Genomic DNA, 26,799 nt, shown 5'->3' with positions numbered 1-26,799 from the left:
ACACCTCATCACCTGAGCTGCTCGGACCTGGGAAGGGCACAAAACGCAGGCCCAACCGAGTCTGCACCTCTGAGGACTACCCGAGTGCCTGAACCTGAGCGGCTTGGACCTGGGAAGTGAAGGCAGCCCAGGGCCGGCCACCGATGGTTCCCGGTGGAGCAACCTAGAGCCCGAGCAGTGTGGGCAGGAAGGCTACACGCGCCATGAGCGGGGGCAGACCCAGTGTGGCTGAGGCACTGTGAGCATACGCCAGTGTTATTTGTTTGCAGCATCCCTCCCTCCCTCCCTCCCCACAGTGCGACTGAACAAGTGAGCCTAAAAAAAAAAAAAAAAAAGTGTCCTCCACCGTCCCCTTTGTGTCAAGGTGGAAACCAGACACTGAAGAGACCAGCAAACAGAAGAAGCTATAACAGAGGGAACCGCCTTGGAAGCTACAGGCACCCTGTGGTTACTACCGACTACATAGGAAGGGTCCTATAGATCTTGAGAAATATAAGTCGGACCAAGGAACTTGCCAAAAATGAACTGAACCCACAATACTCACAACAAAACCAGAGAAAGTCCTAGATATATTTTTACTATTTTTATGATCATTCTTTCTTTCTTTCTTTTTTAAAAAAAATTTTAAGTCCTCTATTATTCCTTTAATTTTCACTTTTATAACCTATTACTTTGCAAAAAAAAAAAAAGGCCCTATTTTTTTTTAAAAGCAAACTTCATATATATATTTTTTATAATTTTTTTGACCTTGTTTTTTTTTTTCTTCTTCTTTTCTTTAACATTGTATTTTTGAAATTCCAAACTCTACTCTAGATTTTTAATTTTAGCTTTTTGGTATTTGTTATCAATTTTGTACCTATAGTTTTTTTTATAATTTCTGTGACTTTTTTTTTCCCTCTGTTTCTTTCTCTTCTTCTTTTATATAACATTGTATATCTGAAATTCCAAACTCTACTTTAGATTTTTAATTTATGCTTTTTGGTATTTGATATCAATTTTGTACCTGTATTTTCTTTATACTTTTTGCGACTTTGTTTGTTTTTGTTTGTTTGTTTTTCTCTCTTTCTTTTTCTTCTTTTTTTTTAACATTGTATTTTTGAAATTCCAAACTCCACTTTAGATTTTTAACTTTTGCTTTTTGGTATCAGTTATCAATTTTGTACCTATATTTTCTTTATAATTTTCACGACCTTGTTTGTTTTTGTTTGTCCGTTTTTTTCACTCTTTCTTTACCTTCTCCTTTTCTTTAACATCGTATTTTTGAAATTCCAAACTCTACTCTAGATTTTTAATTTTTGCTTCTATGTATTTGTTACCAATTTTGTACCTTTAAGAACCCAATCTTCAGGACCCATTTTTCACTAGGGAACGAGATTACTGGCTTGACTGCTCTCTCTCCTTTTTCTCCACCAGGTCGCCTGTGTCTCCTCCCTAACCCCTCTCTACTCTACCCAACTCTGTGAATTTCTGTGTGTTCCAGACGGTGGAGAACACTTAGGGAACTGATTACTGGCTGGATCTGTATCCCTCCTTTTCATTCCCCCCTTTTATCCTCCTGGCCACCTCTGTCTCCTTCCTCCTTCTTTTCTTCTCTGTATAACTCCGCGAACATCTCTGAGCAGTCCAGTTGTGGAGTGCACATAAGGAAGTGATTACTGGCTAGCCCACTCTCTCCTCTATTGATCCCACCTCATCTCATTTGGGTCACCTCTAACTCCCTCCTCCCTCTTCTCTTCTCCAAGTAATGCTGTGAACCTCTCTGGATGACCCTCATGGTAGAGAAACTTTTCATCTTTAACGTAGATGTTTTACCAATGGTGCTGTTTTGAAAAGGAGAAGTTTTGAAACTACTGTAAAAATAAGACCAATAACTGGAAGCAGGAGGCTTAAGTCCAAATCCTGACTTCAGGGAACTCCTGACTCCAAGGAACATTAATTGACAGGAGTTCATCAAACGCCTCCATACCTACACTGAAACCAAGCACCACACAAGGGCCAAGAAGTTCCAGGGCAAGACATACCAAGCAAATTCTCCAGCAACAAAGGAACACAGCCCTGAGCTCCAAGATACAGGCTGCCCAAAGTCACCCCCAAACCATAGACATTTCATAACTCATTACTGGACACTTCATTGCACTCCAGAGAGAAGAAATACAGCTCCACCCACCAGAACACCGACACAAGCTTCCCTAACCAAGAAACCTTGACAAGCCACCTGTACAAACCCACACAGAGTGAGGAAACACCACAATAAAGAGAACTCCACAAACTGCCAGAATACAGAAAGGACACGCCAAACTCAGCAATTTAAACAAGATGAAGAGACAGAGGAATACCCAGCAGATAAAGGAACAGGATAAATGCCCACCAAACCAAACAAAAGAGGAAGAGATAGGGAATCTACCTGATAAAGAATTCCAAATAATGATAGTGAAATTGATCCAAAATCTTGAAATCAAAATGGAATCACAGATAAATAGCCTGGAGACAAGGATTGAGAAGATGCAAGACAGGTTTAACAAGGACCTAGAAGAAATAAAAAAGTCAATAAATAATGAATAATGCAATAAATGAAATTAAAAACACTCTGGAGGCAACAAATAGTAGAATAACAGAGGCAGAAGATAGGATTAGTGAATTAGAAGATAGAATGGTAGAAATAAATGAATCAGAGAGGATAAAAGAAAAATGAATTAAAAGAAATGAGGACAATCTCAGAGACCTCCAGGACAATATTAAACGCTACAACATTTGAATCATAGGGGTCCCAGAAGAAGACAAAAAGAAAGACCATGAGAAAATACTTGAGGAAAACTTAGTTGAAAATTAGTTGAAAACTTCCCTAAAATGGGGAAGGAAATAATCACCAAAGTCCAAGAAACCCAGAGAGTTCCAAACAGGATAAAGCCAAGGTGAAACACCCCAAGACACATATTAATCAAATTAACAAAGATCAAACACAAAGAACAAATATTAAAAGCAGCAAGGGAAAAACAACAAATAACACACAAGGGAATTCCCAAAAGGATAACAGCTGATCTTTCGATAGAAACTCTTCAAGCCAGGAGGGAATGGCAAGACATACTTAAAATGATGAAAGAAAATAACCTACAGCCCAGATTACTGTACCTAGCAAAGATCTCATTCAGATATGAAGGAGAAATCAAAAGCTTTTCAGACAAGCAAAAGCTAAGAGAATTCTGCACCACCAAACCAGCTCTCCAACAAATACTAAAGGATATTCTCTAGACAAATCTCTATACTCTATACAAAAATGGTGTATAAATTCGAACCCAAAACAATAAAGTAAATGGCATTGGGATCATACTTATCAGTAATTACCTTAAACATAAATGGGTTGAATGCTCCAACCAAAAGACAAAGACTGGCTGAATGGATACAAAAACAAGACCCCTACATATGTTGTCTACAAGAGACCCACCTCAAAACAGGGGACACATACAGACTGAAAGTGAAGGGCTGAAAAAAGATTTTCCATGCAAACAGGGACCAAAAGAAAGCAGGAGTAGCAATACTCATATCAGATCAAATAGACTTTAAAACAAAGGCTGTGAAAAGAGACAAAGATGGTCACTACATAATGATCAAAGGATCAAGCCAAGAAGAAGATATAACAATTATAAATATATATGCACCCAACATGGGAGCGCCGCAATATGTAAGACAAATGCTAACAAGTATGAAAGGAGAAATTAACAATAACACAATAATAGTGGGAGACATTAATACCCCACTCACACCTATGGATAGATCAACTAAACAGAAAATTAACAAGGAAACACAAACTTTAAACAATACAATAGACCAGTTAGACCTAATTGATATCTATAGGACATTTCATCCCAAAACAATGAATTTCACCTTTTTCTCAAGCGCACACAGAACCTTCTCCAGGATAGATCACATCCTGGGCCATAAATCTAGCCTTGGTAAATTCAAAAAAATAGAAATCATTCCAAGCATCTTTTCTGACCACAATGCAGTAAGATTAGATCTCAATTACAAGAGAAAAATTATTAAAAATTCCAACATATGGAGGCTGAACAACACGCTGCTGAATAACCAACAAATCACAAAAGAAGAAAAAAAAATCAAAATTTGCATAGAAACAAATGAAAATGAAAACACAACAACCCAAAACCTGTGGGACACTGTAAAAGCAGTCCTAAGGGGAAAGTTCATAGCAATACAGGCATACCTCAAGAAACAAGAAAAAAGTCAAATAAATAACCTAACTCTACACCTAAAGCAACTAGAAAAGGAAGAAATGAAGAACCCCAGGGTTAGTAGAAGGAAAGAAATCTTAAAAATTAGGGCAGAAATAAATGCAAAAGAAACAAAAGAGACCATAGCAAAAATCAACAAAGCCAAAAGCTGGTTCTTTGAAACGATAAATAAAATTGACAAACCATTAGCCAGACTCATCAAGAAACAAAGGGAGAAAAATCAAATCAATAAAATTAGAAATGAAAATGGAGAGATCACAACAGACAACACAGAAATACAAAGGATCATAAGAGACTACTATCAACAATTATATGCCAATAAAATGGACAACGTGGAAGAAATGGACAAATTCTTAGAAAAGTACAACTTTCCAAAACTGGACTAGGAAGAAATAGAAAATCTTAACAGACCCATCACAAGCACGGAAATTGAAACTGTAATCAAAAATCTTCCAGCAAACAAAAGCCCAGGTCCAGCCGGCTTCACAGATGAATTCTACCAAAAATTTAGAGAAGAGCTAACACCTATCCTATTCAAACTCTTCCAGAAAATTGCAGAGGAAGGTCAACTTCCAAACTCATTCTATGAGGCCATCACCCTAATACCAAAACCTGACAAAGATGCCACAAAAAAAGAAAACTACAGGCCAATATCACTGATGAACATAGATGCAAAAATCCTTAACAAAATTCTAGCAATCAGAATCCAACAACACATTAAAAAGATCATACACCATGACCAAGTGGGCTTTATCCCAGGGATGCAAGGATTCTTCAATATCCGCAAATCAATCAATGTAATACACTACATTAACAAATTGAAAAATAAAAACCATATGATTATCTCAATAGATGCAGAGAAAGCCTTTGACAAAATTCAACATCCATTTATGATTAAAAACTCTCCAGAAAGCAGGAATAGAAGGAATATACCTCAACATAATAAAAGCTATATATGACAAACCCACAGCAAACATTATCCTCAATGGTGAAAAATTGAAAGCATTTCCTCTAAAGTCAGGAACAAGAAAAGGGTGCCCACTTTCTCCATTACTATTCAACATAGTTTTGGAAGTTTTGGCCACAGCAATTCGAGCAGAAAAAGAAATAAAAGGAATCCAAATTGGAAAAGAAGAAGTAAAACTCTATTTGCAGATGACATGATCCTCTACATAGAAAACCCTAAAGACTCCACCAGAAAATTACTAGAACTAATCAATGATTATAGTAAAGTTGCAGGATATAAAATCAACACACAGAAATCCCTTGCATTCCTATACACTAATAATGAGAAAACAGAAAGAAAAATTAAGGAAACAATTCCATTCACCATTGCAACGGAAAGAATAAAATACTTAGGAATATATCTACCTAAAGAAACTAAAGACCTATATATAGAAAACTATAAAACACTGGTGAAAGAAATCAAAGAGGACACTAATAGATGGAGAAATATACCATGTTCATGGATTGGAAGAATCAATATAGTGAAAATGAGTATACTACCCAAAGCAATTTATAGATTCAATGCAATCCCTATCAAGCTACCAACAGTATTCTTCACAGAGCTAGAACAAATAATTTCACAATTTGTATGGAAATACAAAAACCCTCAAATAGCCAAAGCTATTTGAGAAAGAAGAATGGAACTGGAGGAATCAACCTACCTGACTTCAGGCTCTACTACAAAGTCACAGTTACCAAGACAGTATGGTACTGGCACAAAGACAGAAATATAGATCAATGGAACAAAATAGAAAGTCCAGAGATAAATCCACGCACATATGGATACCTTATCTTTGACAAAGGAGGCAAGAATATACAATGGATTAAAGACAATCTCTTTAACAAGCGGTGCTGGGAAATCTGGTCAACCACTTGTAAAAGAATGAAACTAGAACACTTTTTAATACCATACACAAAAATAAACTCAAAATGGATTAAAGATCTCAACGTAAGACCAGAACTATAAAACTCCTAGAGGAGAACATAGGCAAAACACTCTCTGACATACATCACAGCAGGATCCTCTATGACCCATCTCCCAGAATATTGGAAATAAAAGCAAAAATAAACAAATGGGACCTAGTTAACCTTAAAAGCTGCACATCAAAGGAAACTATTAGCAAGGTGAAAAGACAGCCTTCAGAATGGGAGAAAATAATAGCAAATTAAGCAACTGACAAACAACTAATCTCAAAAATATACAAGCAACTCCTACGCTCAACTCCAGAAAAATAAATGACCCAATCAAAAAATGGGCCAAAGAACTAAATAGACATTTCTCCAAAGAAGACATACAGATGGCTAACAAACACATGAAAAGATGCTCAGCATCACTCAAAATCAGAGAAATGCAAATCAAAACCACTATGAGGTACCATTTCACACCAGTCAGAATGGCTGCAATCCAAAAGTCTACAAGCAATAAATGCTGAAGAGGGTGTGAAGAAAAAGGAACCCTCTTACACTGTTGGTGGGAATGCAAACTAGTACAGCCACTATGGAGAACAGTGTGGAGATTCCTTAAAAAACTGGAAATAGAACTGTCATATGACCCAGAAACCCCACTGCTGGGCATACACACCAAGGAAACCAGAATTGAAAGAGACACATGTACCCCAATGTTCATCACAGCACTGTTTATAATAGCCAGGACATGGAAGCAACCTAGATGTCCATCAGCAGATGAATGGATAAGAAAGCAGTGGTACATATACACAATGGAGTATTACTCAGCCATTAAAAAGAATACATTTGAATCAGTTCTAATGAGGTGGATGAAACTGGAGCCTATTATACAGAGTGAAGTAAGCCAGAAAGAAAAACACCAATACAGTATACTAACGCATATATATGGAATTTAGAAAGATGCTAACAATAACCCTGTGTACGAGACAGCAAAAGAGACACTGATGTATAGAACAGTCTTATGGACTCTGTGGGAGAGGGAGAGGGTGGGAAGATTTGGGAGAATGGCATTGAAACATGTATAATATCATGTATGAAACGAGTTGCCAGTCCAGGTTTGATGCACGATACTGGATGCTTGGGGCTGGTGCACTGGGACGACCCAGAGGGATGGTATGGGGAGGGAGGAGGGAGGAGGGTTCAGGATGGGGAACACAGGTATACCTGTGGCGGATTCATTTCGATATTTGGCAAAACTAATACAATATTGTAAAGTTAAAAAATAAAATTAAAAAATTAAAAAAAAATATACATATAGTGGTTAAAAAAAAAAAAAAGGAAGTGTTCCTTCCTCTGCAATTTTTTGAAAGAGTTTTAGAAAGATAGGCATTAGCTCTTCTCTAAATGTTTGATAGAATTCTCCTGTGAAGCCATCTGGTCCTGGGCTTTTGTTTTTTGGGAGATTTTTGATCACAGCTTCAATTTCGGTGCTTGTAATTGGGTTATTCATAATTTCTATTTCTTCCTGGTTCAGTCTTGGAAGATTGAACCTTTCTAAGAATCTGTCTATTTCTTCCAGGTTATCCATTTGATTACCACATAGTTGTTCGTGATAGTCTCTTATAACCCTTTGTATTTCTGCATTGTCTGCTGTAACCTCTCCTTTTCATTTCTAATTTTGTTGATTTGATTCTTCTCTCTTTTTTTCTTGATGAGTCTGGCTAAAGGCTTGTCAATTTTGTTTGTCTTTTCAAAGAAACAGCTTTTAGTTTTATTGATCTTTGCTATTGTTTCTTTCATTTCTTTTTCATTTATTTCTGCTCAGATTTTTATTTCTTTCTTTCCTTCTACTAACTTTGGGTTTTTTTTTGTTGTTGTTGTTCTTCTTTTTCTAGTTGTTTTAGGTGTAAAGTTAGATTGTCTATTTGATGTTTTTCTTGTTTCTTGAGGTAGGATTGCTATAAACTTCATTCTCAGAACCACTTTTGCTACATCACATAGGTTTTGAGTTGTGTTTTCATTGTCATTTGTTTCTAGAAATGTTTAAATTTCCCTTTTGATTTCTTCAGTAACCTGTTGGGTATTTAGAAACGTGTTGTTTAATCTCCATGTGTTTGTGTTTCTTACAGTTTTTTATTGTAATTGATAACTAGTCTCATAGCATTGTGGTCAGAGAAGATGCCTGAAATGATTTCAATTTTCTTAAGTTTATTGAGGTTTGATTTGTGACCCAAGATGTGGTCTATTCTGGAGAATGTTCCATGTACACTTGAGAAAAAAGTGCATTTGGATGGAATGTCCTGAAGATATCAATGAGATCCATCTCATCTAATGTATCATTTAAGACTTGTGTTTCCTTATTAATTTTCTGTTTCATGATCTGTCCATTGGTGTGAGTGGGGTGTTAAAGTCACCTACTATTATTGTGTTACTGTAAATTTCTCCTTTTATGTCTGTTAGTGTTTGTCTTACGTATTGAGGTGCTCCTATGTTGAGTGCATAGATATTATAATTGTTATGTCTTTCTTTTGGATTGACCCCTTGATCGTTATGTAGTGTCCTTCCTCATTGCTTGTAATCTTCTTTATTTTAAGGTCTATTTTGTCTGATATGAGGATTGCTACTCCAGCTTTCTTTTGCTTCCCATTTCCCTGAAATATATTTTTCCATCCTCTAGCTTTCAGTCTATATGTGTCTTGAGGTCTGAAGTGGGTTTCTCGTAGACAGCATATATATGGGTCTTGTTTTTGTATCCATTCAGGCAGTCTGTGTTTGTTGGTTGGAGCATTTAATCTATTTACATTTAAACTAATTATTGATATATATGTTCCTATTGCCATTTTCTTAATTGTTTGGGGTTGATTTTGTAGATCTTTCTTCTTCTCTTGTATTTCTTCACTATATAAGTCCCTTTAGCATTTGTTGTAAAGCTGGTTTGGTGGTACTGAATTCTCTTAATTTTTGCTTTTCTGAAAAGCTTTTTATTTCTCCATCAATTTTGAATGAGATCTTTGCTGAGTACAGTTATCTTGGTTGTAGATTTTTCCCTTTCAGTACTTTAAATGTATCCTGCCATTCCCTTCTGGCCTGAAGAGTTTCTGCTGAAAGATCAGCTGTTAAGTGTATGGGGTTTCCCTTGTATGTTACTTGTTGCTTCTCCTTTGCTGCTTTTAATATTCTTTCTTTGTGTTTAGTCTTTGTTAGTTTGATTAGTATGTTTCTTGGCGTGTTTCTCCTTGGGTTTATCCTGTATGGGACTCTTTGTGCCTCTTGGACTTGATTGACTATTTCCTTTTCCATGTTGGGAAAATTTTCAACTACGATCTCTTCAAAAACTTTCTCATACTCTTTCTTTTTCTCTTCTTCTTCTGGGACCCCTATAATCCTAATGTTGACAGAGACCTCCCAGAGGTCTCTGAGACTATCTTTAGTTCTTTTCATTCTTTTCACTTTATTCTGCTCTTCAGAAGTTATTTCCACCATTTTATCTTCCAGCTCACTGATTCATTCTGCTTCAGATATTCTGCTATTGATTCCTTCCAGAGTATTTTTAATTTCAGTAATTGTGTTATTTGTCTCTGTATGTTTTTTCTTTAATTCTTCTAGGTCTTTGTCAATTGATTCTTGCATTTTCTCCATTTTGTTTTCAAGGTTTTTGATCATCTTTACTGTCATTATTCTGAATTCTTTTTCAGGTAGTTTGCCTATTTCTTCTTCATTTATTTGGATTTCTGTGTTTCTAACTTGTTTCTTCATTTGTGTAGTATTTCTCTGCCTTTCTATTATTATTTTTAACTTATTGTGTTTGAGGTCTCCTTTTCCCAGGCTTCAAGGTTGAATTCTTTCTTCCTTTTGGTTTTTGCCCTCCTAAGGTTGATCCAATAGTTTGTATAAGCTTCCTATAGTGTGAGATTTTTGCTGAGTTTTTGTTTGTTTGTTTTTCCTCTGATGGGCAAGGCTGAGTGAGGTGATATTCCTGTCTGCTGATGGTTGGGTTTGTATTTTTGTTTTGTTTGTTGTTTAGATGAGGCGTCTTGCACAGGGTGCTACTGGTGGTTGGGTGATATGGGTCTTGTATTTAAGTGGTTTCCTTTGTGTGAGTTCTCACTATTTGATACTCCCTAGGCCTAGTTCTCTGCTAGTCTAGGGTCTTGGAGTCAGTGCTCCCACTCCAAAGGCTCAGGGCTTGATCTCTGGTCAGGAACAAAGATTCCACAAGTGGTTTGTTATGGCATTGAGATTAAAACAAACACCCAAAAATGAGACACCAAAGATGAACCCCAGACAAATGGCAGGTACAAAATCAGGCAAATAATAATTAAAATAATGGAATATACATAAATACATATACACCCATGAGCAAAGTCAAAACAGTCCAACAAAAATGAAGTACAGTAGATTGACCTGGTGAACAAAGGAAATCAAAACTTATATTTACCAGTTAAGAACAAAACTAACTAAAGTACAAACTGGAAACCAAAACTAAAGCAAGGTGCCAAGTGGGGAATAAAGCAATGAAAACAAAACTAACAAAGTTGAGAGGAAAGGGGGAATAAAGCAATGAAAACAAAACTAACAAATATGTTGAGAGGAAAGGAAAGAAAGAAAAGAAAGAAAGAATAGATATCCAAAGATAAAGAAGATTTGTATACATTAAAGATTAACTGCAAGAGGAAAAGAACAGTAGGAAAAGAAAACAAAGGAATAAATGTAGAAAAAATAATAGGTTTAAAAAATTAAAAATTACAATTAAGAAAGGAGAAAAAAAAAAGGAAAAACTCCACAATACTGCAAAAGCCCAATGCAGAGGCAGAGGTTTATAACAACAGTAAAAAATGTGACTGAGAAAAGAAAAAAAAAAAAGCTCAAAAGTTTAATTAGATTTCATAATGCCAATAAAATTGACAACTACAACAGAGGGAGGGGAAAAGGAAAAAAAGAAAAAAATCCAAAAGAATCTACAGAACAAGTCAAAGCATAAGAATAATAAATGTTTTTCTTGAGTCACTGCTGTCAGAGTCCTTTCCTTCACTGCGAGTCACAGTCTACTCCACCTCCCTAGGATGCCCTCCAACGCTGTGCTGATTTCTGGACCTGCTGTGGGGGCAGCTCAGATTCTAACCTGGTCCTACTCCTGTGTGTTCTTGCTTCTAATGTCCACAGCTAGCAGAACTAGAGCATTTTGTTTTGGTTTGCTCCTGAGGCTGCCCTGGAGGACTTGGGTTTTCCCCTGTGAGGGCCAGGTGTGCAGGTGGTGCAGCTGTTTGGGTTGCAGGGGTTCTGGTAGCACCAGGTACTCAGGTGAGTTGGTGGCTAGGGCAGCAGGAAATATAGTGCTCTAGAAGGGTATGGTAACCAGTATTGGCCAATATGCTCTAGTATTCTTGCCTGGAGAATCCCCTCCCTGGCAGAGAAGCCTGGCAGGCCACAGTCTACAGGGTCGCAAAGAGTCGGACACTACCAAAGCGACCCTGCTCACATAGATGCAAGACTTTTTTGCCTGTGGCAGCTCTGTCCCAGTGAGAGTTGAGCGTGAAGGTGGCACAGCTGCCTGGCTTGTGGGGACTGTGGTGTTGCCAAGTGTGCAGGGACATGACTGCCTCCGCCACAGGAGTTATGGCCCTCTCAGAGTCTTTTTGAGCCTCTTGTAGCTGGCGATCAGAAGGCCTCTTTGGCCAGTCTTTCTCCATAGCTCCGGCCGTTCGGGTACTTAAAGGACTCCCTTGCCTGGGGTCCTTCTCTGTTGTTCAGCACGTCAGGCACATAGAGAGGCCCCCCTGGTTGGGATCCTACTCTGTACATCGGCATGTCAGGCACTTAAAGGGGCACCCTGGGTGGTGTCCTACTCTGTAGTTCAGTGCGTCAGGTATTTGATGGGCCAGCCTCTCTATTGTTCAGCTGCCGGTGCTGACGTATGGCGAGAGAGAAGATATGGTTATGGCTCCACTCCCTACTCGTGACTCAGCAGTATCTCCTCACTTCTGTGCTGCCTGGCTTTCCACCATAGGCATTTCTCACCACAGTGTCTTCCCTCATATCCCCTGGATCCGTCTCTCCACAGTCAACAGCAACCCTCACTGTGGGACTGCTCCACAATCTCTAAATTCCAGCTCCCAGCTGCTGCACCTTCCAGGGGACCTGGGTCCCTGTCCGTGGTACGTATGGCTGCAGCAAGAACTGTCTGATTCTCATTCCATTTAGGCTGCCTCATATCAGCTGTTTCACTCTCAGCCTTAAATATTTCTCCTCTGACTCAGACAATTGCCCCCATGTAGGGATTGGACCCCTGCTTCAGTTCCTCCACCCGCCGAGGGTAGGTCCAGTCCTACTAACACTCCTGTTTTTCTTCCTTCATCCTACCAAGTTTTGCATGGTTCTATATATTCTTTCCCTCTGGTCAGGTACTCCTGTCCGCTCTCAGCTGGTGTTATGTATGCATTTCTGTGTCTGAAGGTGTATTCCTGATGTATCCGTGGAGAGAGATGTACTTCACGTCCACCTACTCCTCTGCCATCTTGTTCTATCTTCTTTGAACTTTGATCCATTTCTAGCCCCACAATGTGGGAGGAAGCTGCCTGGCTGCTTGGACTCTTGTTTTAACGTGGCTATTCCACTTACTGTTCTTAGACTCCTACGTAGAACTGCCCAGCTGAGAGAGGCTCTTGCTTATATCTTTTAGTCTCTTTGCCACTTCACCACATCCCTTGCCCAAGAAACTGAGAACCAGAAGTGAAGCCGGATAGGAGCCAGCACTTGGGAGTATTATGCTAAGTGAAATAAGTCAGAGAGAGAAAGACAAATACCACATAATCTCACCTAAATGTGGAATCTTAAAAAGCAAAACAAATGAAGGAAAACAAAAAAACAAATAAATAAACATAACCAAATAGAATCGCAATCACAGATTCAGAGAATTGACAAATTGTTGCCAAAGAGGAGGGGTGAGGTGAGGTGATGAGTGAAATAGGTGAGGGAAATTAAGAGGTACAAACTTCCACTTATAAAATAGAGTCAAAAAGATGGACTGTATAGCATAGGGAATATAGTTAATAATATTGTAATATCTTTGAATGGGGGAGAAGGTGGTCAAAAAGTACAAACTTGCAGTTATAAGATAAATCAGTACCAGGGATGTAATTTACAACATGATAAATATAATTAACACTTGTTGTTGCTGTTGTTTAGTAGCTCAGTTGTGTCTGACTCTTTGCAACCCCATGGACTGTAGTCCACCATGCTCCTCTGTCCATGGGATTTCCCAGGCAAGAATACTGGAGCAGGTTGCCATTTCCTCCTCCAGGGGATCTTCCCAACCCAGGGATTGAACGTGTGTTTCCTGCATTGGCCGGCGGGTTCTTCACCTTTGAGCCTCCAGGGAAGCCCAAAGTGATGATTAAGACCAGTGGTTCCCAACTGAGGTGCCCTGGGGACTGTGTGCTATGTCCCTGCAGTCGTGTCTGACTCTTTCCAATCCTATGGGCTATAGCCCTCTAGGCTCCTCTATCCATGGGGATTCTCTGGGCAAGAATACTGGAGTGGGTTGCCACGCCCTCCTCCAGGGGATCTTCCCAACGCAGGGATTGAACCCACATCTTTTATGTCTCCTGCATTGGCAGATGGGTTCTTTACCACTAGCGGCACCTGGGAAGCCTCCAATTAGCCCTGATATGTGTTATATATGAAAGTTGTGAAGAAAGTAAACCCTAAGAGTTCTCACCACAAGGAAGAATATTTACTCTTTTATTTTGTATCCACATAAGATGATGGATGTTCACTAAACTTACTGTGGTAATCATTTCATGATGTATGTAAGTCAAATCATTATTTTGTACACCTTAAACTTATAGTGCTATATGTCAATTATCTCAATAAAACTAGAAGGAAAAAAGTAGGAGTTCTATTGAGAAAAGGGGGAGGATGAATCTGACAAGCACTCAGTATTCTCCTCAATGATATACAGCAGCAGGACACATTGGGACAAGTGTCTAACCATTCAACTTTAAACAAAACAGAACAGTTCATAAGTTTTCTTTTTAGAAAAAAATCACATTAAAATTTTTTTTTCAATTAATTTTTCCACCATGTAATGCCAATTCAGACAAAAGGTCATTTTCCATGCTTTGGCATCACTTCTGTCCTTCCTCAGCCTGTTACAAGCTTTATAAAAAGTGTGACTGCTAAGCAGCCCTGTGGAGAGAAAGGCTATTTATTTAATACCCACAAGGGGAAATGACTCCAGTAAGAACTAAATCTAATAAAATAAAGCATTTGAGATTATTCTTAACCTCAATCTTCCCTGAAATAGCATTTCATAAAACCTTAGAGGGATTCATACCCTGGAGTTACAGATTCTACAGAACTTTACAACAAACATATACTCGTATTCCACTTTGCTTTGTTTTGTTTTTGTTTCCTTTTCTCCCTGGGCGCTAAAAAACTATTTTGAAATCTCAACTGCGGTCAAATGTTGTCCAATATGGTTGTAGACACCAAAAGCACGAGCAGCAAAGCAAAGACAGACAAGTAGAACTCCATCAAACTAAAAAGCTTCCCCCAGCAAGAGAAGCAGTCAGCCAAGTGCAAAGACAGCCTACAAAATAGGAGAAAATATTTCCAAGTCATACATCTGATAAGGGGTAAATATCCAAAATATGTATATTAAAAAAAAAAACTCATACAGCTGAGTCACCAAAAAAAAAAAATTCTGATTTAAAAAGTAAACAAAGAAATTGAATAGATATTTTTCCAAAGAAGGCATATAAATGGCCAGTAGTACATAAAAATGATGCTCAACACCACTAAAGAGGGAAATCCAAATCAAAGCCACAATGTCTCTTCACACCTGTTAGAATGGCTATCACTAAAAAAACAAGAGATGACAAGTGTAGGCAAGAGTCTGAAGGAAACGGAACCCTTGCACACTGCTGGTAGGCATGTAAATTGGTGCAGCCACTATGGAAAAGTATGGAGGTTCCTCAAGAAATTACAAATAGAACTATCATGTGATCTTATGGTTCAGACTGCAATGCAGGAGACATGGGTTTGATTCATGGGTCGGGAAGATCCCCTGGAGAAGGGAATGGCTACCCACTCCAGTATTCTTGCCTGGAGAATTCCATGGACAGAGGAGCCTGGCAGGCTACAGTCAATGGGGTTGCAAAGAGTCAGCCATAACTGAGCGACTAACACTTTTTATTTTCACATACACATATATGGGTTTCCCAGATGACTCCAGTACTCTTGCCTGGAAAATCCCATGGACGGAGGAGCCTGGTAGGCTGCAGTCCATGGGGTCGCTAAGAGTTGGACACGACTGAGCGACTTCACTTTCACTTTTCACTTTCATGCATTGGAGAAGGAAATGGCAACCCACTCCAGTGTTCTTGCCTGGAGAATCCCAGGGACAGGGGAGCCTGGTGGGCTGCCGTCTATGGGGTCGCACAGGGTCGGACACGACTGAAGCAACTTAGCAGCAGCAGCAGCAGGTGACTCCGTGGTAAAGAATCTGCCTGCAAATGCAAGAGCCACAGGAGACACTGGTTTGATCCCACGGTCTGAACAATCTCTTGAAGGAGGGCATGGCAACTGACTCCAGTGTTCTTGCCAGGAAAATCCCATGGACAGAGGACCCTGGCAGGCTACAGTCCAGGGGGTCGCAAAGAGTCAGACACAACTGAGCGACTAACACTTTCACATGATCCAGCAATCCTACTTCTGGGTGAATAACTGAAGGAAATGAAAACAGAATCTTGAAGAGATATATGCACCCCCATGTTTGTGCTGTGCTAAGTCACTTCAGTCGTGTCTGATTCTTTGCAACCCCATGGACTGTAGCCTGCCAGGCTCCTCTGTCCGTGGGAATTCTCCAAGCAAGAGTATTGGAGTGTGTTGCCATGCCCTCCTCCAGGAGATATTCCCAACCCAGGGATCGAGCCCAGGGATTGAACCCAGGTCTCCCACATTGCGAGCAGATTCTTTACCATTTGAGCCACCAGGGAAGCCCACCCCCATCTCTACTGCAGCATTATTCACAATAGCCAAGAAATGGAAACTACACAAATGTCCATCAACAGATAAATAGATAAAGAGGATAATGAGAACAGATGTGTAGTTGCCAAGATGAGTAAGGAGTGGGAGAGGGGTGGATTGGGAGTCTGGGGTTAGCAGATGGAAACTACTATATCTAGGATAGATAAACAACAAGGTCCTACTGTAGATAATAGGGAACTATACTCAATATACTGTAATAAATGAAAATGGAAAAGAATATGAAAAAGAAAATATATATATATGTATAAACTGAGTCACTTTGCTGTACAGCAGAAATTAACACAACATTGTAAATCAGCTTTACTTCAATAAAAGTTTTTTAAAGAGATGTGAGATAGATAAATATTATTATTGTTGTATAGAATATTATTCAGCCATGAAAAAGGGAAACTCTGCCATCTGTTACAACACGGATGAAAGGAGAAGACATTATGCCATGTGAAATAAGTCAGACAGAGAAATACAAATACTATATGATATCACTTAAATGTGGAATCTGAAAAAGCCAAACTCATAGAAACAGAAACTAGAATGCTGGTTACCAGGGGCTAAAGACATGACATGCTCAGTTGCTCAGTTGTGTCCAACTCTTTGCTGCCCCACAGACGGTAGGTAGCCCATCAGGCTCCTCTGTCCATGGGATTTCCCAGGCAAGAATACTGGCTTGGGTTGCCATTTCCTTCTCCAGGGGGATCTTTTCAACACAGGGATTGCACCCACATCTTTTGCATTGCAGGCATATTCTTTACTGCTGAGCCACCTGGGAAGCCCTTACCAGAGGCTGAGGGGTGAGGGAAATGAGAAGATGTCAGTTAAAAGGCACAAACTTCCAGCTATGCAATTAAAAAATTCTGGGAATCTAATGTATAGGGTGGTGAATGTAGCTAATATTACTGTACTATATACTGGACAGTTGCTGAGAGAGTACATATGAAATGTTCTTACCACACAAAAAAATGGTAATTATGTGATGGGATGGAGGTGTTAGCTAAAACTATAGTGATAATCATTTTTGTAACATGTAAGTCTGATCGACTTACATGTACACATTAAACTTATACAATGAAAGAAAATGAAAGTGTTAGTTGCTCAGTCATGTCTGACTCTTTGCATCTCCGTGGACTGTAGCCCACCAGGCTCCTCTGTCCGTACGATTTCTCAGGTAAGAATACTCCAGTGGGTAGCCATTTCCTTCTCTGGGGGATCTTCCTGACCCAGGGATCGAACCTGGGTCTTCTACATTGCAGGCTGATTCTTTCCCGTCTGAGCCACCAGGGAAGCCCAGCCTATGCAATGCTCTAGCTCAATACAGTCAGAAAAAATGCAAATATGAAAGTCTAAGGAAAGGGTCTTATGAACAACTTGTGGCAAAGACAATAATGGCTACAAATGGTACCTTAGCTTCCTTCATACTCAGCCTCCTAATCTCTCGGTTCACTCCATGTTCAACCCCTGGTCTGTAGATTCCACATGTGCTCAGTCCCTTTACAGTCAGGGAGGGGCACATGACTAGTTCTGACCAATGGGCTGTGAAGAAAGTAAATGTGTATTACTTCTGGGCCATGACAGTGAAAGCCCACGTGATCTCTCCAGCGCTCTTCCTCATTCCTCTGTGAATGCAGAGGATGCTCCTTATTCAGAGAGGGAAACCAGAGGATCAAAGCAGCTTAAAGGGCTGACTCATTGCTGGAAGACAGGTGCTCTGAAGAGCCATTTAGATCTACAGATGACTTTGCATTAGCAAAAAATAAACCCTTGTCTATCAAAAATATATATATATTTTGCTGTTGTTCTTTGCTATAAACCTAGCTTTTCCTAATATACAACCCAACAGAGCAATATAAATGTTCAACAATGGGGAAGGGTGATATATATAGTATGCCATCACTATTTGATGAAGTATTATTAGCATTGAAAATAATTGTTACAAAACTACTAACAATGTAAGTATTATTAAGCGGCAAAAAGCAAAAAACAAAAATATGGTCAGAAAGGTCGATGGTAATAAAAGGCAGGGCTTTCCAAGTAAAACTGACAGAGTGGATGAAATTGTGATCAGAATTCTCCTTAAAATGTTTTCCAGAAAACTATTGACAGATCAGAATATGTGTGTTTGTTGGGGAGGGATATGGAGATGAAGAATGGGGTGGTCCCAGCTGAGCCTAAACTCATATTCAGTCTTGTTCAGATATACATTGACTATCTGCTAAAGAAGGAACTTCTAAGAAAAAAAAACCATTTTAAGGAAGGCAAGAGTAAAGACACATGTGTGTGTGCTTAGTCACTCAGTCGTATTCAACTCTTCACGACCCTACAGACTGTAGCCCACCAGGCTTCTCTGTCCATGAGATTTTCCAGGCAAGAACACTGGAGTGGGTTGCCATTCCCTTCTCCAGGGGATCTTCCTGACCCAAGGATCGAATCTCCTCTTACATCTCCTGCATTGGCAGAGCTACCTGGGAAGCCCACAAAGACACATATTTTGTTCGGTAACAATATATCAGTCTTTGGAGTGAAGGGGAACTCATTTCTGAGCACTTGAGTTTGTTCTCTGATCCAGACTCCTTGGACTCAAGTCAGCTCTTGAGAGCTGTTTGGCAACATGTCTCTGTGTGCAATGTTAGAAGCCTAAGGCTGTGCAACTTCAGGAAGTAGGGTGGAAGTTAGAAATTCAACTGAATTCAGTGAAGAGCAGCACTGACCCTTGATAATGTGGAGCCAGGACATAACAGAAGATGGCCAACATCAAAGGCACAGATAACACCAACACGCCCACTTCTGGGGGGCAGCAAGAGGGCTACATACACATGATAGGCTCAGCATGGTCCTGCATGTCCCTATGGCTTAGAGGGGCCAGCAAACTCAGAGAGAGGCAGCTTCTGAGCATTGGGAGCACTCCTGGTACAGACATCAGGGCCGTTGATGGCCACCCTTAGTTTTGGGATAGCAGGGACCATGGGCTTTCCTGGTGGCTCAGACAGTAAAGAATCCACCTGCAATGCAGGACACCCAGGTTCAGTCCCTGGGTTGGGAAGATCGCCTGACAAAAGGAGTGGCAACCGACTCCAGTATTCTTGCCTGGAGAATCCCAAGGATGGAGGAACCTGGCAGGTTTCAGTCCATGGGGTTGCAAATAGTCGGGGCCGACTGAGTGACTAACACTTGCACTTCCAGGGACTTCAGTGGTCAGTGGGAGCTGCAAGAATTTATTCATGAGCTTTTATGAGTTGGATCCTGGAAACTCTCCGAAGAGAGGGCAGGAAATTTGCAACAGGTCAGTCTCTGCAGAAGAGCGCAAGAGATCCCAAAGTCAGTGGAGAGAGCTAAGCCAAGGACAGATGGTTTATTGCTGTAGTGACCTGCATTATCTGCCCAGATTATACAGCTTTGGGCAGGTATGCCTCCAAACGACAAACAGAAGAAAAGAGATTAACCTGGAAATGGACAAAGGAAAGTTAAAGAGGCAGCATTTCTTAGAACTTCCCCTCCAGCACCATCCACTTTGATCTGGGGGAAAGGAGGCTTTAGGTCACCGGAGAAGAGTTTGTCAGGGGCATAGGAACCCCCTCTACTAACACCCATTTTGACATCCCAGGTGCCCTGGTACTTGAAAGATGCTGCTCAGGAGAGTAACATGAATGTTTCAATCATTGTAAACAAACCCACTGGTAAGGAGAGTGCATGATCAGCCATAGTACAAAGTACATGGTCCCTTTCCTAATCGCTAGAAAATAAAGAGGCATTCTGGTTATCAGATCAGTCTCTTGGTGAAAAAGGACCTGTTCTCAAAAGACTGAATGCCCTTGGGTTACAGTCGTCAGATCGTTTTTGAACATACAAAGCTGACATTTGTGGCTCCAGAGTAATGTGAGAGATCTGATCACAGCTGCTGTCTGAATTGCCGATATTGTTGGCATACTCTAAAGCTGCCACAAAAATTGTCAAAAGAAAAAAAAGACACAATCATCAAAATATCACCATACTAAAACTTCTATAATAATAAATTGACATATATATGTACACATATATATAAGAACAAAGGAAAATGCAGAAAAGGACTGTGCTGGAGGCTGTTTCTCTAAATTTAATTTCCACCCTTCCCCACCCCAATTGATGCCCTTGGTGGATGGCTCCCAGTGACTATGTGAACCTAGTCTCTTCTCTATTAACTTTGTCTGTGGTGTCCTTCTAGAACAGTTGATAAGGTCAATTCCAGCAATATTTCACCTACATTTTATACTTTTAGGCCCTGATTTTAAAAGACATTTCCTATTCCAAAAATTACAAAAATATTCTCCTATGCCTTCAACTGCTAGCTCTATGATTTTATTTCACACTTATGTCTTTTTCTTTTTTTTGGCCACAACACACTTTTTGCAGGATCTTAGTTTCTTGACTGGGATTAAACCCAAGCTACGGCAGTGAAAATTCTGAGTCCTAACCACTGGACTACCAGACAAATCACGCAAATATGTCTTTCATCCTTCTGGGGTTTACCTTTGTGTGGTAGAAGGCAAACATCCAACTTTTTCTCTACATAGTGAGCTACTTTCTCCAAATTCATTTGGAAACATTATATAATTTTCTCATGGTTTGTGTTGTTCAGTCTCTACGTCATGTCTGACTCTTTGTGACCCTATGGACTGCAGTGATCCCTTTAGAGAGAATTAAAATCTCTGTAATACATACTAAGTGAAGTAAGTCAGAGAAAGACAAAAATCACATGATATCAGTTATATGTGGAATCTAAAAAAATTATACAAATGAACTTATTTACAAAACAGAAATGATTTAGACACGGAAAGCAAACTTGTAGCTGAAAGTGAAAGTGAAAGGCTCTCAGTTGTGTCCAACTCTTTGCGACTCCATGGACTATACAGTTCATGGAATTCTCCAGGCCAGAATACTGGAGTGGGTAGCTGTTCCCTTTTCCAGAGGATCTTCCAAACCCAGGGATTGGTTACCAAAGGGGAAATGGCCTTGGAGGGGAGGAGGGATAAACTACAAGTTTCACATTCAGATCAGTTCAGTTCAGTCACTCAGTCGTGTCTGACTCTTTGCGACCCCATGGACTGCAGCATGCCAGGCCTCCCTGTCCATCACCAACTCCTGGAGCTTACTCAAACTCATGTCCATTGAGTCAGTGATGCCATCCAACCATCTCATCCTCTGTTGTCCCCTTCTCCTCCTGCCTTCAATCTTTCCCAACATCAGGGTCTTTTCAAATGAGTCAGTTCTTCACATCAGGTGGCCAAAGTATTGGAGTTTCAGCTTCAACATCAGTCCTTCCAATGAACACTCAAGACTGATCTCCTTTAGGATGGACTGGTTGGATCTCCTTGCTGTCCAAGGGACTCTCAAAAGTTTTCTCCAACACCACAGTTCAAAAGTATCAATTCTTTGGTGCTCAGCTTTCTTTATAGTCCAACTCTCACATCCATACTTGACTACTGGAAAAACCATAGCCTTGACTAGACGGACCTTTGTTGGCAAAGTAATGTCTCTGCTTTTTAATATGCTCTCTAGTTTGGTCATAACTTTCCTTCCAAGGAGTAAGCGTCTTTTAATTTCATGGCTGCAGTCACCATCTGCAGTGATTTTGGAGCCCAAAAAAATAAAGTCAGCCACTGTTTCCACTGTTTCCCCATCTATCTGCCATCAAGTGATGGGGTCAGATGCCATGATCTTAGTTTTCTGAATGTTGAGTTTTAAGCCAAATTTTTCACTCTCCTCTTTCACTTTCATCAAGAGGCTCTTTAGTTCTTCTTCACTTGCTGCCATAAGGGTGATGTCATCTGCATATCTGAGGTTATTGATATTTCTCCCGGCAATCTTGATTCCATCTTGTGCTTCATCCAGCCCAGCGTTTCTCATGATGTACTCTGCATATAAGCTAAATAAGCAGAGTGACAATGTACAGCCTTGATGCACTCCTTTCCCTATTTGGAATCAGTCTATTGTTCCATGTCCAGTTCTAACTGTTGCTTCCTGACCTGCATACAGATTTCTCAAGAGGCAGGTCAGGTGGTCTTGTATTCCCATCTCTTGAAGAATTTTCCACAGTTTGTGGTGTTCCACACAGTCAAAGGCTTTGGCAAAGTTATTAAAGCAGAAATAGATGTTTTTCTAGAACTCTCTTGCTTTTTTGATGATCCAGCAGATGTTGTCAATTTGATCTCTGGTTCCTCTGCCTTTTCTAAAACCAGCTTGAACATCCAGAAGTTCACAGTTCATGTACTGTTGAAGCATGGCTTGGAGAATTCTCCAAGTTTCACATTAGCGGATTCATACTACTATATATGAAATGATAAATTAGCCAGTTATAAAACTGTAGTTTCAGCATTCTTTTCATTTACTATTTTGAAATATTTTCTTGTCTCCAATATATATTTGGTGTAATTTTTATTCATGGTACTTAATAAGAGGCCTTTATCTTTTGAAGTTTTAAGAATTCTTTTTTATCTTTGGTTTTTAAAATTTCACAGTAATTCCCTGGTTGTCCAATGGTTAGGACTCCACGCTTTCACTGCCATGGCCCAGGTTTCAATCCCTGGTCAGGAAACTAAGATCCCGTAAGCCACATGGCATGGCTAAAGAAAAAGTTTTTTTCACAATATAACGTACCTGGGGACTTTTAGTAATGAATACTTTCAATCTGAGGTCTTTCACTTTCTTTAAATCTGGGGAAATTTTGGTAATTATCTCCTCAAATATTTTCTCTCCTTTGTTATTTATTCCTAGTATCTTTCTAGTTCTACAATAAAACAGATGTTTATATGACTACTATGGTTCTCTTAATTTTTTCTTTCATATTTTCCAACTCTTTGTCTAATAATTTATGGAAGAATTTCTTGATTAGATTATCCAGCTCTTTCAATTATCTTTCAAATTGCATGCATTTTTGAATTCATCTCTATTATTGTTTCCTTCATTTAGTTTGTAAATATATTATATGAAGTCAGATTTAATGGGCTAGGTCTCTAAGAAGTATCCTTCTTCCCCTCACATGGTTTCAGGATATAGAAGGTGAGGTCAGAGGGAGAAAAAGTCCAGAAGCTGAAGACCTGTGCATCTGTGCCATCTTGTTTTCTTTCCAATCAAACTAGAATACTGTTCTGATATCACCCTATCATTGGACTTTAGCTTCCTTCCAAAACCAAGTTGGTGGAGAGAAAAGGGGATGGGTTCTAAGGCTTTTCCCTGGTCTTTCTGCATCAAATGCACAAGATCCATTCTGGAGTACTATTATCTTCTATACCAGGATTCAACTACCTTTAAAGTTTTACCTTAGTTATTTAGCTTTATTGATTCTCTTCTACTTCTGTGGCTTAGCCAGAGCTAAATTTGAGTGAGGGGTCAAATCTTCTGGTTAGTTTGCCATCTTTGTTGAAGTGGAATGGGGAAATCCTTTCTAAGTTTAAATGCAGAATAGGAGCTATTTTATGGATATAAATCTGACAACGTTTTGCAGGCATTCCTTGGGAATTGCCTGGTTGGCAGCCCTAAATTCATTCACAGAGACTTGTTAGCACTACTTAAAAAATAAAAATAAAAATAAAAATATCTTTAGGGACATTCAGTGCAATTAGGAATATGGCCTTTAGTAGTAGAACTTACCACTAAAAAATGCTCTTTTATAAAATTTGAGAAGAAAAGCTTTGAGAGTAAAAGGGAGAAGAGAAATGTCAAGAAATGTCCCCTTATATCTCATGGAGAGCAACAGAAACAAAGGACTGGAGCTTTTGTGTTCTTCCTGTGCCTCACAGAGGACTAGTATAGTAAGCAGATGAGGGATGAAGTCTTGGCAGTCATTATTAGCTGGAAGGTGGGTTGAAAAAAGAGTGGAAAGTGAAGAAGGAAGAAGATAGAGTATATATGAACAGAACAGGAGAGAGATTTAATGGCTGGATGTGTGTAGACATTTAGGGAACAGAAAGAATATGTAGAGGAAACCTTTGGGAGATTCCGCATAGAGAAGACTTGTATGTACTGTGCTGTGTAAAGTCTATATTCTTCTTCAAGGCACCTGGAGTTTTATTTGTGTTTTCATTTCCGGTGACTCTATGCAGAGGCTGGGCCACTTAGAGGCTTGGCTTTTATTAAAAATGTTGATAGATAAATAAACCCTTTGTCCAGGTGCAATTTGTTTTAATTTGCTTTTCCAACTCATCAAATCCTGAATTATCTCATGTGCATCCTTTAACACAGCACTTGCCAAAGTGGGTTCAGCAATGATATAAAAGAGGGTTCCATAGTCAAATAAGGGGCTTCCCAGGTGGCAGTAGTGGTAAAGAATCTGCCTGCCAATGCAGGAGATGTAAGAGATGCTGGGTCTGGAAGAGCCTCTGGAGGAGGAAATGGCAACCCACTCCAGTAATCTTGCTGGGAGAATCCCTTGGACAGAGGAGCCTGGTAGGCTACAGTCCATAGGGTTGCAAAGAGTTGGACACAACTGAATGTCTGAACACATAGTCAAATAAGTTTAGGAAGGGTGGCATTATATAGTATTAACATAAGTTCTTTGCTTGCAGGATTTCTCAGAGCCATTAATATGCAAATGTTACTATCATTTCCCAAGAAGGAGACATAGTGTGCTCTATTTCTCAAATTTGGCCATAGAATTATTTTTCTCAAGGCATCTTAAGATACTACTGATACTACTGTTCCATGACCCGACTATGAAATATTCTGATGGACTGCCTACCTTTGCTTGAGTTATAATGTGGACTCAGTAGACACAGTCAAGGGCAATTGGTAATTTTTTTTACAGTTGTTGTGAAATAGCATCTTGCAAGATGCATTTTTCTTGGTATTAGCAATGACTTTAAACATTTAGCAATTGCTTTAACCGTGAAAGTGTTATCTGTCATTTCTGTCAATATGCATGATTACATTCAATTAAGTAATTTCTTTCAAAGCACTTGTACTGTTCTCTCTTTGTGGTACCTCATGTGGTTAGTCTTGTTTTCCTAAGTCTGTGTCAACACCATAAAGGTAAAAATCATGCCTATTCCTTTACTGAATGATGCATAGCACTTGGTGCAATGCTAGATGCAAGATCAAGATTCCATAAGTACTCTTTGATTAGAAAAAATGAAAGTGCAACAGAAGCAAACTTTTATAAACTTCCTATGTATTTGATATCATCTAAGGGTTTCTGTGCTTTAATTATCACTCCCTGCTCCTTTTTTTCTCTCTGGTCCTCTTCAGCACTAAATACACCCTGGAAGGAAAATGGGGACAATAAATCTAAGCAAAGTCGTCCTGAAAAGGGTTTTTCTACTTGTTCCAATATTAAGAATAAACCTTGGCTAACAACTTCAAACTATTCCAACCCATCTATCTGCTTGATCCTCTGCCCCCCACCCCCCGGCCCCGCCATCCTCGCCCAGTTTATTCATTAATTGGCTAACATTTTTGTTCCTACTTATTCATGGCTGTGTTTTCCTTAAATATAAAATTCAGCATCTTTCAGAACATTTTATTTGCTTGGCAAGTTAGGAAAAATTTCCCTACCATTTCATTCTGGAAGCACTTGGCAGGTAAACTTCTCTTATCATATCATTGTATATGAAGGTCCTTAGCTTAGTCTAATGGTGTTTTGCCAAGTAAACAATTTACAGTCTATTATTTCCATTGGAAAGTCCCCTTTTCAAATTGAAGAATTTCATAATTTAAAAAAACCACTGGTCAAAGAAACCCCAAGTTCTTCTTAGCATTGGTATTTGGGGTTTCAAATTAATGGGGTCATTATTCTCATTATTCATATGACCAGGTTGATGACACCAATATATCAAATTTACAATGGAAATTTAGAATCAAGTAGTTCTGTCAACAGCTCCATTGTTCCCAGTCCCCTTGTCTGTCTGCCCCATTTCCCATCTCCTTCATCCACAGACTCATTGGCCCCTCGGCAGAGACGAGATCATGCCCTTGCAACCCCTTAGCCTTATCCCCACCCCTGAACTTGTCTCTTACCTTTGCCTCTTCCCATTAATGACCCCTGCTGGTTTCTTTCATTGTGCCTTTACAGACCTCATTAACTGTCCACATACTTCCTCTTTCTTCTCAAGTCTCTCAATTAGTGGCCTTCCTTTCTCGGACCCCAGTCTAACACCAAGCCAAGAGATGTGACTGACATACTCCTCACTGGAGCTTCCAGACCATAGCACCAACCATTTTATCAATAACCCCACTTACTCTCATAGCTCAGTTGGTAAAGAATCTGCCTGCAATGCAGGAGACCCCGGTTTGATTCCTGGGTTGGGAAGATCCCCTGGAGAAGGGAAAAGCTACCCACTCCAGCATTCTGGCCTGGAGAATACAGTACATGGGATTGCAAAGAGTCGGACACGACTGAAACTGAGCAACTTTCACTTTCCACTTACTCTGCTCATACAGGATTCTCCCAACCTTCCTATGACTGTCACCCATCAGCCGCCAGTGCCATCCCTCAGCTTCACTGATGCCAGGCTCACTGTTTTCATTCCTACTACGTTTCCTATCATTCTAGAAATGTGTGCAGTGTTAAAGCTGACTATCCAGTCAACATCCTGGCCTTCTAGCTTCAGACTTTTCCTCTTCTCTGACT

Source organism: Bos grunniens, chromosome 6 (assembly GCF_055505025.1).
Source record: "Bos grunniens cultivar Pamir isolate PY7600 chromosome 6, Bosgru_T2T1.0, whole genome shotgun sequence".
Lineage (NCBI taxonomy): Eukaryota > Metazoa > Chordata > Mammalia > Artiodactyla > Bovidae > Bos > Bos grunniens.
Note: the sequence above shows the minus strand (reverse complement) of the source record.